Raw genomic sequence first — 16,994 nt, 5'->3', positions numbered from 1 at the left:
CAACAACTTTAAGCCAGGTAGTCAGGAAGATGGGTTGACACTGAATGTTATCCCGAATGAGCAGCACGACTCCCCTATGAGATGGGATGCAGGCTTCGGGGAAGGTCAAAGCGGACTCTTAAGAAATGCGAGGGCTCAAAGTAATAGTCAGGATGCAATTTTGTTTCCTGGAGGCAGAGAACAAGCAGACGCTGAGATAAAGGGCTCTCACCTCGGTGACTACTCAGTTCCAGCCTTTGAAGACTCACTGCTACAGGGCACAGAGTGTGGAGGAAACTGCTCCACGAGACCTACAGAGGCATTCTCCCTCTTGTCAATCTGCAGGGTTCAGGGCAGAAAAATGGTTGGTGGTGTGCACTGGCAACACAGAGGTTGGGCAGGTGAGGACATCACGTGGCGACACCATCTAAGAGGATGTCCGAGTCGGCAAAGGAGATCATATGCCTTTGTTTGAATTCTTGGAGCCTTTCCGGTTGGCAGAGGGATACTCTGATATTTATTGGCTGGAGTGATGTAAGAAGTCTTCGTGGAAGTATTCCTTTTGATCTTTCTGGCCAACCGGCTGTGTAACAGGTGACTTCAACCCGTGAGGCGAAAATTTGGTGGCTTGTTGCACACCTGGAGAAGGAGACAGGGATGCAACCATGACACTGGGCAAATTCACAACTGCAGTGCCAAATTTGAGATCATGTCTAAATGGCTCAGTCTGCAAAGTGTCAAGGACTGACGTAAAACAAGTTGCAATGACAGAGGCTGCTGAGCTTTAAAAGCTTTTCTTAGGTTCACCATAGGGGTGCATTTCTGAACTTTCAACTCCTGAATTTTCCTATTCTCATTATAAGCTCCACACATCCTGCTTCATAATGGGTGATCCCCAGAGCAATTTATATCTTTTGGAGAAAGTGTACAAGAGTTGCCAATTTTTTAGTTGGGCCTCCACTATCTCCACAGTTGGCCCTTTTGTTACATGTTACAGTGGTATGACCAAATCTGTCATTTATAGCTTTTGAATGGGAACTACAGTCAAACCTTAAGACAGATATAGCCTGCAACCATACATTCAGATTATTCCGCAGTGTTGAAAGTTAAAATAAAAGTCTTTTTCCAATGTGCACCTTTGCAGAAGTTACAGGTGTTACGTAATTCAGTCATATCAAGATCGTCATCGAAGGAGTTGCATCACGGAAGTTTTAGGTACTTGGCATGACATGGCAGTTTCAACTAGAAATGTACCATTAAGAAGTGGTTTAACACTTTTTAAGGAGGTGGTAATGCCCTCCCCCCCCTTATGAATATAGGGAGGGCAGATTATCTCAAAAGTTCCCCTGCTCTCTCAATTAGGATGAAAGTGTTATAGCAGACTAGTGCCCTGTTGTTATAATTCTTCTGAGACTACTTTTCGGATGGATTGAGCACCCAAGCTCGCTCTGTTGGGTGGGTGTAGGCACTACTTGATGGTACATCCATCTTGTTATGGGTAGTTTTAAGCTGAGGTCGCTCCACAGGAATATTAAGAGCCATTAGGGAACAAATGTAAACCCAGGCAGGGCACTCAATGTCTGAGTAAGCCTTATATTACTGGGGTGTGGGTGGCAGATGCCCCAGAGGCTGCCCACTAGAGGCCGATTTACCTCAACAGCTGTTCACCTCATCAGCATGTAGCACACCTTGAGGATGAGTTTTTGAGATGTGTATCTTCAGAGTCCAGGCAGTGTAGCAAGCGACATGAAATCCTCAATATTCTACTGCGACACATAATTATGGTCCCTGGAGTCCTGACATTGCCCGGAGTTTACGGCAGAAGAGGTCTGGCAGTGCTGACCAGTCTCCAGCTTGGGAAACCTGGGATCATTGTACCCATACCCAACCACTGCTGGTAGAGCTCCCCAGGGAAAAAAGAAAGAAAAACTGGTACACCCTTCCTTCAGCTGTAGGACAGTCTTTGCCTGACCTCTCCACTGATGCCTGTCTAGCCTGGGGTTGACCCACCAATAGCTACCCTATCATCAGCATAGCTCTCAACATTACTGAGGCATGCAAAACCTCCCACCTGACACTGAAGGTGCCTCTGATACGGTGGCAACACCATGGAAGGAGTTTAAGAAAAGAGGTCATAAAAAGATCCTAATTAACAGGGACTGATCAGGGTCACTACTTGCCGATGACAATCGGTTTCAAACTGAAAAGAAATTGCTGCTGTCAGTGAAAGTAGGCCCCATCTCCATAGTTTCCAAGTGAACAATGCAAAGGAAACTGTATGCAATGGACATTTGGAATCAAGTACCTTGCAAAATGCAACTGCTCACAGCAGCATATACAGTTTTAAGTCTTCAATAGAACAAACAACCAAAACTGGATAGTAGCCGACAGAGAAAGCAGGAAGGAATATTAGGGTTCAAAATCCTGTCGACAATGAGGTCATTAGAGAGAGCGAGCATAAGGTCAGATTGATTCAAGGACAGGTAAGAAATATTGGGCATGCACTTTCAATGGAACCTTTCCACCATTTGCCTCACATGATTTAGGGAAATCATGGAAAACCTAAATCAGGATCATATCAAATGAATTCAAAACTACGAATAATGGCTACCATCGGCTGTAGAATGGAATGATGACAATGAAAATTTGTGCCGGACCGGGACTCGAAACTGGATTCCCCACTTATCACGAGCGGTCGCCTTACCATTTGGCTATCCGTGCACGACTCATTGCCAGACCCAAACCTCCATACGTCGTCAACCATACATCACTGATAGCTAAATGGTAAGGTGACCGCTCGCAATAAGCAGGAAATCTGGGTTCGAGTCACGGTTCAGAACAAATTTTCATTTTTGTCATTCCATTCTACAGCTGATGGTAGACATTATTTGCAGTAGCAAATTCATCTGATGTGTTTCATAAGGGTTGTGGTCACCGCAGTGCATCGTCATCTGAATAACACAGGCACTGCAATATCGTACCTAAATCAGGATGGTCAGATACAGATTTGAACAGTCTTGCTTTTGAATGAGAGTCCAGTTTGTTAACCACTGCACCACCACACTCAGTAGTTACTGACTGGAAGCATAATTCTGCCTCTTTTCAAATGAAGCAAGGCTCAAACGCAGTAGTGGCCCTGTGAGGATATTTAAACCACAGTGTGTGAAGGATGTTATTCTTGATACAGATGGTTCTGTGATGTTTTGGGAATGTTTCTCGTACTATGACTTGTGCCCATTCATTCAGGTTACTGCAAAAATGGACTACAATGTTTATTTCAACATTCTTGTCGAACAAGTGCTACCCTCTCTCCTGCATGTTCGTTGTTGAATCTTCCTTCTTCCGTAATAACAATAGCCACATTCATAAGATTGCACGCATATACTCCTGGTTTAACAAAAACTTACGCATCCAATCATATTTCTGCTGGTTCACAAAATTACCCAACGTTAACTCCAGAGAAAAGTTCTGGTACTATTTTAAAAGAAGGTGAAATGTAGACAACCATCCTAACAATTTGGTAGCTCCGCTGGATCTAATCATCAGTGGGATTTTGAATACCTGAATAAACTTGTGAACACACTTCCTCATCCAACTGATGCTGCTACTACTAAGCCCAGAGATGGTACTGCATGGCATAAGTGTGATATCTACTGGAAGTGACTAACTTTTTGTTCAGTGTGTTTATTTTACTTATTGCATACTTCTGTGCAACACACACTTGTTTTCTCACTGCCAAATACCCAACAATATGATGATGTCAGACAGTGAACGGCAATAGGTACATTCATTCAAATTTGACATTTTCATCTCTAAAATTAAGATAATAACTAATATAAAAGTAGCAGATATAAGAATGTCTGTGACATGTGACTTACCAATACAAGATATAAGACTTTAGAATATTTGTTTCGTCTATTGATCTATCCTCGTGAATCATTTTTAATGGAGTGATTAGGCACTGTGCAGTACAGTGGTATGAAAAGACATTTCTGTTTCCCTACACTAGATATGGAACTGGTTCATCTGTCCCAATTATAAGTCTTTTGTAGGGTCATCTTGAAAACAACACACTTTTGCATTGGGGGAAAAAAAGAAAAGAAATTCGCTCAAATGTATCTGATCACTATAGGCCAACTGGAAATACTTATCTATAACTCGCCACACAAATTAAAACATTGTGTTAGACTGCCAACAGGTTGTTAAACAAGATTGTAATTTATTTTTTCATTCCTCATCACTACCAAACTGAGTTATACCCAGAGAATTTTTCAGAATGGGAATATAATGACATCTCTCCACAACACCTATAGACATCTCTCCATGACACCTATAAAAATTTCATAGCCAAAACTTCGAAGTAATTGTTGAGGCTTTGAAGCTAAGTGGATCTCATCTCATATACTGAACGCCACCTCTGCTCCTCTAAACTGTCTGAATGTAAGCCTCCGAGTTAATTGTTTTCCGTTTCAATATCAATTCCTACAAAATGACAGCACCCAACTCCCAACGTGGTCACCTTAATTCATCACATAAATTTGACCTATGACTAACAACACTTTGTGCATCATGTGATTGCCACAGACTTACGTTACTTGATATGTATTTGGCCAAATTACCACCATCATATAACAATGTCACACTTTAGCTTAACTTTAACCTTAACAATTTTTGTAGCAAGTTCTCTAATTGTGAATAAGGGTGAAAGTGTCCTTGTCCCCACAGATTACATCTATACCTAGGACTATATAGAGGTAACAACAGGACGAAAACCAAGTTGTGAAGCTAACCTTTCAAACAAAAAACTGATGTAAAGATATTAATATTCTATAAACTGTCTTCAGATTTACACTTGATAGGAGAAAAAGTTACTAATGTAATTTCAGATTCACGAATAGTAAAATCTGATGACTGTATGAACTGTTCAGTGCTGTGGGTCAAACTGTTATGTACCAGAGTCCACCAAATTTCCATTTCCGCAAGTGAAAAGTACGTGGCTCTGCGTGTGCCTGTACATTCAAACACACACACACACACACACACACACACACACACACACACACAAGTGTGTGAAAATGTCTCTGGGGATGAAAGTCTTTGCTCTCAGTAACAGAATCAGGAGCACAAAGATTTGCATCGTTATCAGATTGTGTGTATCATCATTGGACAAATAAGTACTGATGAAAGTGTAAGATAAGCATATACACTGCAGATGATTCTTATATACTGTTAAATTTTTGCATCACACACACATCTTTAAAAAGATGTGATGCAATGCTTGGAAGTAATCTACACACACACACACACACACACACACACACACACACACACACACAGGAAAATTTGTATTAATAGTTTTTATATCACTTGTAATGTGTCTCATCAGCATTACAGATAACTGATACTGGATAAATATTTCCTCAGCTATGATACGTGTGATAACTTGATTGCACAACCAGAAAGACAGCAAATAAATTCCAAGGAGGGTGAATGCCATGTACATATTGGCTGAGAAGTTTACTCAAGTTTAACATAGTAATGAAGAGCAATTACCTGATCAATTGGAAGCAAACAGTAACACAAGACACAGACAACTAATTCTAAATGCAATCACATTGTTTGCACAAAACAGCACAACACATAAACAACTTCATTAACACTGCTTTTGTGTGATCAGCCTCCCGTATCACATCTAACTGCCTGTAGGTGAGCTTTGAGCCATTTTGGTAACAACACAAATAAGTTTGCTAGATAAAAGGAGCAAAGCAAATGCTATTTCAGGTTCCTGCCACCAATTTGGCGAGCCTCCATGAACTGATTCCAGAATAAGAAGAGCTTCAGCTTTATAGGTAGATTAGTTGTCTACCTTTCTGGCATTGAGCCAAGTGCCTTACAATGCTAAAGGAGGGGAAGGTGGGGTGGGGTGAGGTGAGGTAGAGAGAGAAGGGAGTTTTGCATTTGGGAGCAATGCACTTCCATTCAAATAAAAAACACACAGAATATAGACAACCATGCTCTATGAAGTATATAATTTAACCCCCCCCCCCCCCCCTCCATACACTCATTCACACTCTCTCCCTCCACTGTTTGCTCAGACTCTTGTGCTTAGGAGTTAGTTACACAACATACATTTCAGTGAATGAATTGATATTCATCTCATTCTTATTGGATACAGTGATAATGAACAGCTAGTCTTCTTAGTTATAAATGTAACTTCTCTTCGCAGACAACATTAAGAAAATTTGAATTGTTTATGACTGATTATGGCAAAATATATATTTGAAATGTTCAGATGAAGCACAGTGATAAGTTTTGTTTTTTTAACTAAGTGGTTTGGCAACCCAAACTCAAAGTGCACATGAAGTCTGAAAATGTCTACATGGGAAAATACAGGGAGGACATTTCCACCCTTGATAGAGCCAAATGCACAGTATTTGCCTAATTTTAAATCCAAACTACTGCACAATAACTTCCAATGTATGTCCTGATTAAAATGAAGGAGTTAATAGAATAAGCTTTTCAGTAGTTCCTGATAGAGGACTAACCTTATTTTGCCACAGGATAAGGAAATATACTGGTTTGCACTTTCCACAGGAAACTTTACAAGAATGGAATGAAACAAACTGCAGTCTAAAGTACTGAGAGTATTTCCAGCACTACATATCAAAACAGCCCATCATTCACTTTTCTCATGCAAATATAAAACAAACAGGTCCATACAGCGGTCTTTCTGGGTCAAGGGTTGATATTAAGAATTACTTCTTCACTAAAAGAGTTTCAGCCTTAAGCTAACCTGAAATCTACTGATTATAAGCAGAATAATATGCCCCAAGCCTATGCTCAAAGGGAGAAAGATCAGGGTTTAACGGAAGTGAGAATGGAATTTTTTTTCACATTTTCGGATTTTTATCTCATAAAATGATTTATATATCTCCCCTCTTCTGGACATGACCTTTATAACACAGCAATCCACTGCCTTCTATATAAAAAATTACCAATTTTATTATACCTCTAAGTACTGCACGTAAAAATGTTAACATTTTGAACCGGTGTAGATTATATTTAAAAAGAAGTGAGTGTGTGTGTATAAAAACAAAGATGATGTGACTTACCAAATGAAAGCACTGGCAGGTCGATAGACACATAAACAAACACAAACATACACACAAAATTCTAGCTTTCGCAACAAACGGTTGCTTCATCGGGAAAGAGCGAAGGAGAGGGAAAGAGGAAAGGATGTGGGTTTGAAGGGAGAGGGTAAGGAGTCATTCCAATCTCGGGAGCGGAAAGACTTACCTTAGGGGGAAAAGAGGACAGGTATACACTCGCATACACACACATATCCATCTGCACACACACAGACACAAGCAGACATTTGTAAAGGCAAAGAGTTTGGGCAGAGATGTCAGTCGAGGCGGAAGTACATAGGCAAAGATGTTGTTGAATGACAGGTGAGGTATGAGCGGCGGCAACTTGAAATTAGCTGAGGTTGAGGCCTGGCGGGTAACGAGAAGAGAGGATATACTGAAGGGCAAGTTCCCATCTCCGGAGTACTGACAGGTTGGTGTTAGTGGGAAGTATCCAGATAACCCGGACGGTGTAACACTGTGCCAAGATGTGCTGGCCATGCACCAAGGCATGTTTAGCCACAGGGTGATCCTCATTACCAACAAACACTGTCTGCCTGTGTCCATTCATGCGAATGGACAGTTTGTTGCTGGTCATTCCCACATAGAAAGCTTCACAGCTCGTTACCCACCAGGCCTCAACCTCCGCTAATTTCAAGTTGCCGCCGCTCATACCTCACCTGTCATTCAACAACATCTTTGCCTATGTACTTCCGCCTCGACTGACATCTCTGCCCAAACTCTTTGCCTTTACAAATGTCTGCTTGTGTCTGTGTATGTGCGGATGGATGTGTGTGTGTGTATGCGAGTGTATACCTGTCCTTTTTTCCCCCTAAGGTAAGTCTTTTCGCTCCCGGGATTGGAATGACTCCTTACCCTCCCCCTTAAAACTCACATCCTTTCGTCTTTCCCTCTTTCCTGATGAAGCAACCGTTTGTTGTGAAAGCTAGAATTTTGTGTGTATGTTTGTGGCTGTTTGTGTGTCTATGGACCTGCCAGTGCTTTGATTTGGTAAGTCACATCATATTTGTTTTTAGATATATTTTTCCCACATGGAATGTTTGCCTCTATAGACACACAGACACACACACACACAGACACACACACACACACACAGACACACACACACACAGACACACACACACACACACAGACACACACACACACACACAGACACACACACACACACACACACACACACACACACACACACACACACACACACACACACACACACACACACACAACCAGTTCAAAATGTTAAAATTTTTACATGCATTACTTCAAGATCTTATAAAATCGGTAATTTTTTATGTAGAAGGCTGTGGACTGCTGTGTTATGAAGGTCATGTCGAGAAGAGTATGGGCACCAGGTTGAAGTTGAAACAAAGCTTGAGAGGCAAGAAACTTTCTGATGGTAAAACCATAAGAGGCAGGCTCACAGACAAAATGACTGATTAACTACAGCAGTATTATGGGATGGCCATAAGAAATAATAAGGAGGACCTATTGAAAACTAAGCAGGCAGTATGGGCTACCCTCTTCCACAGACTGTCAACTGATGAAAAACCAGTACACTACCTTTGTCCTCCTGGACCTGATTCATGGTGGAATTACCACAATGTCCAGTACTCAAACAGTTCATACAGCCATAAACAACACATCCCAGCAACAGTCATGGATCTCATAAAACCTATTTACAGAGACCTGGCAAATCCTGAATTACTGAAGAAGTGTCTGCATGGTCACACTCAAAATCCGAATGAGTTGTTCAATAATCTTCTATGGACTCACACACCAAAAATTGTTTGTGTTGGAATGAAGACACCAAAGTGGTGGGTCAGTGATGGCAGCATGGTAGGGTGAAGGTGCTACAGCATATGGTAATTAACCCTGAAGCAAACTGCATCAGGGAACTTTAACAGATGGACGAACTTCGCACTGATACAGCAGAGTATGCAGCACAGTTGGCCACTAAGGAGTCCAGAAAGAAGAAAAAACTTGGAAAAAGGTCAAGAGGATGATACACAGTATGGTGCAGGGTGTCTCTGAATGACAAAGGAAAAAAATTAAGCACAAATTAAGCGAGTTAAAGTCTTTTTAAACTTTAGAAGCCGTTCCTGAAAATTTACATTTTCTTTTGCATTTTTCCCAAAAGCTCAGAAACCACTTTGAGTAGAGTATTCCAATTTTCAGGGAGTAATAACATACATATCCTGAGTCTACTGAACTAAAAGAAGAACATATGCTATGCTTAATTAAAATTATTTAGAATAACGCACAAAAAAGTGCACAAAATTTTAACTGTGTAATTAAAAAATGGTACTTCCGAAAGCAGTGACTGAAAAAAATGTTCAAATGTGTGTGAAATCTTATGGGACTAACTGCTAAGGTCATAAGTCCCTAAGCTTACACACTACTTAACCTAAATTATCCTAAGGACAAACACACACACACACACACACACACACACACACACACACACCCATGTCCGAGGGAGGACTCGAACCTCCGCCGAAAACCAGCCACACAGTCCATAACTGCAGCGCCTTAGACCGCTCGGCTAATCCTGCATGGCAGCAGTGACTGAAATGCAATTATTGTAGCTCAGTAGACTCAGAACATACAGTTTAGTGTCCTGTAAAACTTTTATGTCAATGACTACAGTGGTTCCTGAAATACAGGGAAGCCAAGTCACTAGATTTAACATTGTTGGGATAGGGCCTTTCAACTCCCCTTAACACTACATCAATGACAGTCATTAGAAGAGTACAAGCTTAGATTGGGGAAAGCAAATGGCAGTGTCCATTTGTGAGGAACTACCACAGCATCTGCACAAGCAACTTAGGGAAACAATGGAAAAATCTCAACAGTCAAGAAGTTATGAACGCCGCTATTCTAAATACGAGTCTAGTGTCTTACGACAGCATCATTCAGTACGTCCCCAATGAAGCAAACTAACGTGCCAGCCACAAAACTGGTGTAACAGTCTTGCGTGTCAGAAGGTAAACTCTATCCCCATGTAGTTCCTCCTCCAACACCTAATATCCCCTCCAATTCCACAGACAAAGTGGACTGTTTATTTTGGCGAAATGGTCCAAAAAATTAATTTCATCAAGTGCTGTGTGTGTGTGTGTGTGTGTGTGTGTGTGTGTGTGTGTGTGTGTGTCCTTGGGTATGTCAAACAAGAGATGGAAGGAACTGCTGGAGGCAACTGGAGAGAAACACTTTGAGCCAAAATGAATTCAAGATTGCATAAGGTATAACACGAACACCAACTTTGTTAACAAGAATGAAAATAAAAATTTTCATGTTAACAGCCATTTAACTCTAAATCATCATTTTGCTTTCAGACTTTAAGTGTACACATTAGTTAGTAATTTAAATATAAACAGTACCTTGATAATCAGTTACAGAGACTGACTTACCATTGTGTAAGTGAAGCAGTCTGAAAAAAATAAAACAAGAACGATTATTACATTTACATTGCAACTCATCCTATGTGATATTAAAACTACAGGGAAGGATACAAATTTCATATGAACTAACAGACATGGAATAATCAATGGTAGATGATTCTTACAAATTACTTAATAGCAAGTGTATTTTGCTTAAAGTTTGTTGCTGTATAATCAGCAATGTAACAAACAGTAACATTTTGAAAGGATTGATGTAGGAACTACAACTGTCTTCTTGAGAAAAAACTGCCGCGAATGATTAGGAAAATAACCTAAGACTCTACAGTATAACCATCTCAGATGCCTAGTGAGTGTTTAGAACAATAAATCTACAGCCAAATATTTGTGGTGAATAGTTATGGTGTTAGTAATTTTACAGAAGTATCAAGCCTTTCATGACCATTTATTAATGTATTGCCTGCTGACGTCTATCTCAGGATCTTCAACCAATGTTTGTTTAATGATTTTCCTAACATTTCCCCTGATCAAGAGGCTGGCATTGTCAAACATTCACCCACGATTGCAGGTAACAGACCTTTGATGATGACAGCTACTCGTACGGGTGTAACATCAAGAGAACCATTAGTATGTGTTTGCTCACTTTATTTATACTCTTATTTCTCATACTGCTCAGAGCCCTTTGACACAGAATAAGGCATTATATTGTGGAATGTCTGTGGAATTTGTAGAAGTTCAATCATAATCATAACAGATCTTCATTTGGCCTTTACTACTTACAGTTAATACAAATTAAATGGAACTGCAATACTGGAGGTTTGCGTAACATGTTGCACCTTTCCAAAACAGACTATAATGAAATAAATTTCATTACTGGGAGGAATTATTATACTAATCAGGAGTAGGTTACTTTTTTTTTTTTTTTTAGATGTAGATGCTACATATAATTAACTGGATAAGTTAATATCACTGAAAATCAGTTTCATGTGAGTAGGCTCTATATGCAACAGAATTCCTACACTCCTGAACATGCTCCTACATCGATATTCATGCATTAACATGTAGGCTACTTCCTTGCCAGCACACAACTGACAGACAAATGCTACACCAAATCTCAAATACATAAAATCTAAAACAACACACCTCTTAAATGGTTGTGATTATGGGTTTAAAGGGTCTGAACAGCTTAGTTACCAGTCTCTCCTTACTCAGAAAGTTTAGTTAAATGGCGATATGAAAAGAAAAAAGAAGAATGGTCTGCTAAAGAGTCTTTGACATCGTTGCAGAGACCAAAATGTGTAGTATGTGAATAGTAAGAAAGAGGCAATTACTTCAGAAAACAAAAGAAATTGAAGGAACAACAATTTTTCATTAGTTTCACTATTAGTGGATAGTAGTCTGGTTAAAATAAAAGTACTTAGTTTATTTACACAGTAATTTCCCACTACTTTCAATGACACATCTACAAGGATGGGTTACACAGCAACACAGAAATATAGTCTGATTAAAATTACTTATTAACTGACAAAGCACAAACTGGAACGTTGTTCTTCCAAAGAAAGGGCTCATCACACATGAATTGCCCTGCATTACCAACACATCACAAAAAAGATCACTTCAAAAAAGATCACTTCATTGCAGTTTTCAAGTAGTGTAGTGTACATATGTAGTACATTACAAGACACTGTCAGCAGCCAATTTACTTTTATCCTGTATAAAACTGTTCCTGTTGATCGCTCACTCCCTGTTGACCATGGGATAATTGGCTGCAAATGTATCAACACTATCGCTATGACAGACATCAAATAACAAGTAGTTTTAATAAAGAGTGTACAGTGGGTGGATTTTAATTGAAAGTCTCTCAGACAAACATCTTAAATTAACCATAATAACACTTATATGCTCAGTCAGCAGATATGGGAGTCACTACAAAAAGATTGCCTTCACATTAATCAAATGCGAAAAGGGCACAATCCATTTGCCATTCCCAAAGGAATATCATGAGACTAGTTGGAAATGATCACAGAAGAATAGCAACAACTGAGTAAAGTTTACAAAGAGGGCAATGAAATTTTCCTGTCTTGTCAGTCATGAGACCACTAAAGGAGACAATCTGATGACAGGATGCTTGAATGACTTTGGTAACTGTTCATACTATTAGGTGACAACATTCAGCATCTTCAAAATAAAAACACTGCAAATACTGACCACCAATGTCATATGTACAATACACAAACTGTATCTGTGTAACGAACACTTGCAGCAACCACCACAAAGAGGTCTGCTAAGAAGACCTCAAAACTGTGCAGGAGGGTATGCAAGTTATTCAGTCAGATCAGTTTTATGCCTGCAGTCATACTGTGAGTACTGAAAGACATAATTAAGATTCTCTTACAGTCTTCATTCTCAGATGCTGTAACAGGGATGCTGGACACTAGATTGTAGTATCTCAGTTCTTCCCCTTTCTGTTTTTCAATCTTTTTGACATGTTGAAAGGTTCCTAGCAGGAAATATGTGCTTTTCAAATTTAGGCGTATTACTCGTAATGTAAAAATGGTTAGAAGTAATAAACAACTTTTCTATGAACAAGGTAGGATATTTTGAATACCAACGTGGCACACAGTTGGAACTTTCAACGTGTTCCACATATGGCGTCACAGTGATACAACTGTCCCCCAAAACAAGCATTACACCGAGAAATGTTCCAATAACTTAGACTTTCTGAATTAGTTTTTCTGTCTCATCAATTCTGTGAGGGGACTAAAGTGGAGGTATAATTTCTGGACAAGCACAGAAAATTCCACGTGTTCGTTACCCGCTATGTGGATGGAAAAAGCTCATTCTTAAACTAATTTATGAATGTAAAACTGAGTCACCTATGGTAAATTGCAATGACGTGTTGGCCTATTCGCTGTGCAGTAAATGATACGCCGATGGCAGTACATGAACGTACACTACATTGGATACAGGATGATTTAAATGGTATAATGCGACAAATTTGTCATACACAACACCACAAAAAGATTGTAAAATGTTAATATGTTGGAGGACACGTCACTGGTGAGCGTATAGCTTATGGAGATTGAACCCAGTACCAAGCACAACATATACACAACAGCTATTACAATGACTTCGTTTTAATTTGTAAGGCTGATGATTGAATATTAGATTGTCAACGTTTATAGTAAACTTGGAACGAGATGAAAGAGGTGTGAATTCAAACGTCAACCCATACCAATTAGCCATAATACTGGACATAGCAAGCTGATCAGGTTGTAGAAAACTGTATCTAACCAGCTTCACAGGACATACATACAAGTTTAAAAAGACACGACCGTGGTGAGAGACGACAAAAGGCGAAAGTAGGCGGACTAACACTTAGACGCGTTTAATTTTTTGTGCATTGTAACGAAGTTTACAAGCTACATCTTACTCCGGGAAACAGATACAGTAACTGGTATTTTGGGTAGCTGTACACACACACACACACACACACACACACACACACACACACACACACACAGAGAGAGAGAGAGAGAGAGAGAGAGAGAGAGAGAGAGATTTTTAGAACAGTCTCCAAACAGAACCAAACATGTGCAGACTTTCTATTAATTTACCTCAAAATACGCAGGCACAAAACATACGACGAAAGAAGTTATTAAATACGCTACAGTCACTTAAAATAAAACCTACTGCACCGTGGCTGAATGCCACCTAACAAATAACGATAATACGTGCAAACTCCGCTTTTATCGCAATAGCATGCAAAACCTTGGGCATGCAATAAATAAAACTTTCTGGATTTTACGGTTTATACCTCTCGACAAAAACGTTCTTGACGCTCACTAAACGGAAGAAAATCCTTTCTGAAAGTTTTTATTTTATGAAACGAAAATCGGGTGACGCTAAGAAAAACTGCGTCAAAAATTTGGTACTGCCCGCTCATTTTTAAAGCCTATACAACATCACCCGACACGCACACGTAAATCCTCACGACCACATCACCGGACGCACACGCAATCCCTCACATCCACAGCATCACGCGTACTGTTGTTCGACTGTCACTTGGTTTACCACGTGTTAGCACTTCGTTCGAAGATATGCACAGCAAGAGATATGCCAGGAGATCGCCAACTATACAGGAGGTGCTCTGGAACAGTTGCTTCTTGTGGTGAGATTACACACAGTAGTAACTTCATATGAAGATGACATTTCAGATGTATGTGAGAATCTACAGAGCATTAATTCATTCCTTATTGAAAATTACAAGAGAACAATTTACGTCTATACACTTCTCTTTTTTCCAGAACTGACTTGAAAGCTAGTATGAACACATTTTCAATGCAAGTCTGACTGCCAGTATTCTGGTGTATGCGTTATCCTATATTGTAATACATTAACGTAAAACACTAAAATCAATATTTATTTAAGATCTCCAATGGAGTAGGAACTGCTCAACGGAAAGTTATTTAATTCAGTCTTAAACACCATCACATTATTTACATGAACATATTGACTAGTAGGTTGTTAAAAACATTTGTACTAACTCCATGTATCCGATTCCTGTATGTAGTAATGGCGTAAGCCCTTAGAAGTCTTAGACATTTTTGTGGCCCTAATGCTCTATTCGTACCTTTCAATATTCTAGGAAAAGAGAAAAATACAATAATTTTACAAGAGTTCTCGGTAAGATTTTCTAGCATAAACATCAGATATAATTGTTGCGACATCATTCTGTATTCTGAAATTAATGTCACTGTACTTTGAGTTTTGCCAGGAAACGATTCCAGAACTCATTACTGAATGGAAAATTTCAGATTAAACTTTCCTAATTTTTGACTCCCCTATAGCAGTAATCAGTCATGTATACTGTTAAGAATCTCTGTACGAGATGAAAGGACAACAATACAAGAAGTGGCAAGTAACTCTACATAACGAAAAGTGTGAAGTCATCCACATGAATACTAAAAGGAATCCACTAAGTTTCGGTTACACGATAGATCACGCAGGTCTAAAGGCCGTAAATTCAACTAAATACTTCGAGATTACAATTACAAATAAATTGGAATGATCATACAGATAATTTTGTGTGAAAAGCAAACTAAATACTGCAGTTTATTGTCAAAACAGTTAGAAATTGCAACAGGTCTACTAAAAACACTGTTTGCATTATGCTCGTTCACCCCATTCTGGAGTACTGCCGAGTACTGTGGGTCCGAATCAGATACAACTGACAGAGGATATCGAAAAAGTACAAAGAGCAGCAGCTCGTTTTGTATGATCGTGAAATAGGGAACAGAGTGCTGTGGATATGATATGATATAATTTGGGTGACATCATTAAAACAAAGGCGTTTTTCGTTGGGACAGGATCTTCTCATGAAATTTCTATCACCAACTTTCTCCTCAGAGTATGAAAATGGTGTCCACCTACATAGGAAGAAATGATCATTGTCATAAAATTAGGGAAATCAGAGCTCACACAGTGAGATTTAAGTGTTAGTTTTCTCTGCACGCTGTTCGAGAGTGGAATAGAAAGGAAATAGGTTGAAGATGGTTCAGTGAACCCTCTTCCAGACAATTGTAAATTTTAGGGTAATCATGCAGATGTAGCACTTCATTAATTCGAAGCAGTGGGTTTTTCAGATAAGGTTGCAATCTACCTAAAGTCCCAAAAATTTACACTATATGCTTCGTGAATTTTATTGTTTGAGAAACTATTTTTATAGTCTGTCAGGTTCTATGCGAACTACAGAACTGCATTTTTTAAATTTACATGTCAAGTTCCATAGGACCAAATTCAAGAGCAAATCTCCAAGCTCATGGAACGTATCAGTACATGAAACAACAACATGAAAGTAATAACAGATAAAAATAAATGTTTATGAACCCGAAAAAAGTCAGCCCACAAGATTAAGTAAACTCAATCAACAATACACTAAGAATCAGCTTAATTTTTCAAGGAAATCGTCGATAGAATAGAAGGAGTGACCCATGAGGTACCTCTTCAGTTTCAATTTGAAAGTATGTGGATTACTTCTAAGATTTTTGAATTCGAGTTGTAGCTTATTGAAAATGAGTGCAGCAGTATACTGCACACCTTTCTGCACAAGAGTTAAGGAAGCCCAATCCAAAGGCAGGTTTGATTTCTGCCAAGTATTAACCAAGTGAAAGCTGCTTATTCTTGGAAATAAGCTAATATTGTTAACAAGAAATGAAATATATATAATTTATTTTTGAGAGGCCAATGTCAACATACCCAGACTCATGAACAGGGGCTGGCAAGAGGTTCGTGAACTTGCACCACTTATTTCCCAAACTGCCCGTTTCTGAGCCAAAAATATCCTTTTAGAATGGGAAGAGTTACCCCAAAATATAATACCATATGACATAAGTGAATGAAAATAAACAAAGTAGACTAATTATTGTGTCAAACAATCACACCCTTCTGATGCCATTCGAATAGTAAAAAT

At 39.2% G+C, this 16,994-nt stretch overlaps 1 protein-coding gene across 5 annotated transcripts in view; it reads right to left on the bottom strand.

The window, feature by feature from the left end:
• Positions 1–14,577, bottom strand: part of LOC124722028 (solute carrier family 41 member 1-like) — a 75,200-nt gene extending 60,623 nt beyond the window's left edge. Inside the window, exons 1-2 of one of the 5 annotated variants that reach the window (XM_047247214.1) lie at positions 14,140–14,577; positions 10,505–10,554 (exon numbers count right to left, since the gene is read on the bottom strand). The gene's annotated coding sequence lies outside the window, so the exon portion shown is untranslated. Of the gene's footprint in view, positions 1–5,532; positions 5,734–10,504; positions 10,555–14,139 lie in introns of those variants that run through there. The other 4 variants (XM_047247211.1, XM_047247215.1, XM_047247212.1 and 1 more) reach the window with 4 other exon arrangements.
• Between the last annotated feature and the right edge of the window lie 2,417 nt (positions 14,578–16,994).

The sequence above is a fragment of the Schistocerca piceifrons genome, chromosome X (genome assembly GCF_021461385.2).
Source record: "Schistocerca piceifrons isolate TAMUIC-IGC-003096 chromosome X, iqSchPice1.1, whole genome shotgun sequence".
NCBI classification, from domain to species: Eukaryota; Metazoa; Arthropoda; class Insecta; order Orthoptera; family Acrididae; genus Schistocerca; species Schistocerca piceifrons.
The sequence above is the reverse complement of the archived record's forward strand: the minus strand, read 5'-3'. Positions and strand labels throughout refer to the sequence as shown.